The sequence below is a fragment of the Balaenoptera physalus genome, assembly GCF_965194825.1.
Source record: "Balaenoptera physalus genome assembly, contig: HAP1_SCAFFOLD_634, whole genome shotgun sequence".
NCBI classification, from domain to species: domain Eukaryota; kingdom Metazoa; phylum Chordata; class Mammalia; order Artiodactyla; family Balaenopteridae; genus Balaenoptera; species Balaenoptera physalus.
Genome location: NW_028126115.1, coordinates 36,884 through 40,879, shown reverse-complemented (window position 1 = coordinate 40,879; position 3,996 = coordinate 36,884).

Below are 3,996 nucleotides of genomic sequence, written 5' to 3'. Positions count from 1 at the left end.
CACATAATAAATAATAAATAAATAAATAATAATAAATATATAAATAAATAATAATTAATAGATAATAGATAAATAATACATACATACATACGTACATACATACCCCAGGTTAAACCATTTTGGGAAGAAATATATAACTTTATTGTACCAATGGGCCCTAAGTCTGAAATAACTGATAGGCTTCCCAAAGACTCCAACAGATCTCTGAACTTTACATTGAGCCAGTTCCCACACTGTACAATCTACTTGGGGAAGGAAATGTGGCCTATTTAATATTAATTTGTACCTATTAGTTGTTTGCAAACCAGAAGCTGTAGATGGGTGATGAACACCATGTGCTGAGCTAATAACACGGCTCTAGTTCCTTGGTTCTGAAACTAACATTAAACCATTAGTTCAATCACTTTTCTGAGTATAATATACTAGCCACTGAGTTGGGGGTTCTTGATGTGCATCAGGGATGAATCAGAAAGAGTTTCTTTTTTTCAGTTTGCAATAGAATCAGAAAGAGTTTCTTTTTTTCAGTTTGCAATAAAATAGATGAGACAAGTACGTAAACAACTAGGAAAAATGCAGAGCAGAATCAAATAACACACTAAGCAATACAAGCAATTTTCTGTGGGAATATAGAAGGAATAAGTCTCATAAGATCACAGTAGTTCATGAAGCCCAAGAAAATATTTTTCTCATTAAATGTGGCTATTATTTTATTTAACGAGTCATGAAACGAAGATAGCTGTTAGGTGAATAAAATGGCATGATTCTTTCCTTTCTCCACTATTGCCACTGGCATAATATTCATCAACTCTGCCCCTAAGTTCTTTATCTTTAATAGGGAACAATAATATCAGTACATTTCAAAGAGCTTTTATGATGTGACTCTTTACCACAGAAAGGACCACTGAATACCAGAGCACAAAGGACGATTGCTAGGGAAAGTTAAACATCTGTAACCATGGAAAAATGACTTTCAAGTATCCCTACCCTCATAACGGAAATTAATCATGTAAATCACATAAGAAAATCCGTTTTATTAATTCCATCTTGTATCCTTATTACCAGTAATTGATAAGATCCTATCATTAGAATAAAATAAAAACACAATAATTTTATGGATGTATCACAAATTATGATATTTGTTTATGGACAAAATATAGCTCATTATGTTATTTTAAATTTATATATATATTTTTTAAATTAAAGAAGTCACTGAGTAGAACATGGAAAAATTTGACCTATGGAGTGATAGATAAAACATCATTTGGCATTTCAAGATGTGATGTGCAAGATAGTACTAGAAGTTCTAGCCTGTGCAATAAGGCAAAAAAAAAAAAAAAAAAGGTAAATAAAAAGAAAAGGCATACAGATTGGAGAGGAAGGAGTAATATTGTCCCTATTTGTAGAGGACATAATTGTCTACATAGAAAATCTAAAGGAATCTACAATTCTCCTACAAGTAATAAGAATGTTTAGTAGTGCTATAATGTACGAGGCCAACACACAAAAATCAATCGTATTTCTATATATTAACAATGAACTTTTGGAAACCAAAATTAAAAATATAATGCCATTTACAGTCACTCCAAACAAAATAAAATTCTTAGGTATACACTTAATCCAAACTTTAAAAGTTTTTCTGTTAAAGGCATTGTTAAGAAAATGAAAAGAGAAGATATGGACTGGGAGAAAATACTTGTAAGTTGCATATTTGATAGAGGATTTGTATTCAGAATATATAAAGGACTCTCCAAGCTCAGCAGTGGAAAAGCAGCCAACCTAATTAAAGAAACAGACAAAACACTTGAAAAGACATCAAACAAGATATAGAGATGGCAAATAAACACATGAAAAGATATTCAATATCACTTGCTATTAGGGAAATGCAAATTAAGAGCATAATGAAATATTACTATAAACCTATCAGAATGGCTGAAATAAAAACTAGTTGTAACACTACAATGAGATATCACCTCATACCTGTTAGAATGGCTATAATCAAAAAGACAAGAGATAACAGGTATTGGAGAGAATGTAGAGAAAAAGGGAACCCTTGTGCACTGTTGGTGGGGATGTAAAATGATACAGCCACTATGAAAAACAATATGGAGTTTCCTCAAAAAATTAAATATGATCCAACAGTCCCTCTTCTGGGTATATATACAAAGAAAATGAAAATAGGATCTTGAAGAAGTATCTGCGCTCCCTTGTTCATTGCAGCATCATTTACCATAGCTGAGATATGGAAACAACCTAAATGTTTGTCAATGGGGGAATGGATAAAGAAGACACACACACACAATGGGACATTATTCAGCCATGAGAAAGAAGGAAATCCTGCCATTTGTGACAAAAGGGATGGAGCTTGTGGACATCATGCCAATTGAGAGAAGTCAGATAGAGAAAGACCAATACTGTATGATATCACTTACATGTAGAATCTAGACTAGGCAAGCTCATGGAGACAGACTAGAATGGTAGTTACCAGAGGATGGGGAATTGGAGACATGGAAAGATGTTGGTCAAAGGGTACAAACTTTCAGTTATAAGACGAATGAGTTCTGGGTTTCTAATGTACAGCATGGTGATTATAGTTAATAATACTGTGTTATATACTTTAAAGTTTCTAAGAGAGTAGATCTTAAATATTCTCACCACAAAAAAGGAAATGGTAATTATGTAACATGATGGAGGTATTAGCTACATCTATGGTGGAAATCATTTTGCAATATGTAAGTGTATCAAATTAACATGCCGTATACCTTAAACTTACACAATGTTATATGTTAATTATATCTTAATAAACCTGGAAAAAATAGTGATAACACCAAATGATGGCCAGAATGCAGAGAAACTGGCTCACTCATAGATGGCTGTTTGGGATGTAAAATGGTACAGCCGCTTTGGAAAAGAATATGGCAATTTCTACAAAATTAATAATGCACTAATTGTACAGCTCAGCAATTGCAACTCAGACATTTATGCCAGAGAAATGAAAACTTGCACAAAAACCTGTACATGAACCTTCATAGTAGTTCTAATTTAAAGCCAACAAAACAAACAAACCTCAGAACAATCGAAATATCCCTTAAAATATCAATGGCTAAACAAACTGTGATATATCCATACCATGGAATACTAATCAGGAACAAAAAGGAACTAACTATTGACACACACAACAACTTGGATGGATATTAAGGGAAAAAAATCAATGTCAAATGGTCACATACTTTATGACTCCATTTATATAACATTCTTGAAATGAAAAAAATTATACAGATTGAGAACGTATTAGTGATTCCCAGAGACAGGGGCGAATAGGGAGGTGGCTGAGGCTATAAAAGCGTAGCATGAGGAATTCTTGTTATGGAACTGTGGTGATGATCACACAAATCTAGCATGTGTTAAAATTGCATGGAACAAAATACACATACATACAAACACATACACAATCGAGCAAATGGGTGCATGCAAAACTGGTGATATCTGAATGAGGTTGATGGATTTTATCAATGGTTTTCTGGTTGTGATACTGTAGTATAGTTATGCAAGATGTTACTCTTGGGTGACAATGGGTTAAAACTATATGGGATCTCTCTGAATTATTTCTTAAAACTGCATGTGAATCTACAATTATATAAAAATCAAAGTTTTTAAAAACTGTGATTCAATGCAATGTTTTTCTTCATGATGACATTACATGGGCAACTGAACAGGCTTTTAATGAAGACTGTGATGGTCAGTTTATATTTTGTGGTTTCAGGGTTTTGAATTAGGACTCATGGTTGGAAGTTGCAAGGAGAAAGATTTTGGTTTAAATGAATAAGAATTTTCAAGCATGTAATTTAGAAAAGTAAAATCAGAAGCTATGTTAGTTTGTTGTGGTTGTGTTGTAAAGGAGATTCAAACACTGGGTTAGTAGATGAAAACCATAGTTATTGTCTCTTTTAACTTTCAAAAGTTATAAGAAAAACTGGAAATCTGAGAAAGCATCCACCT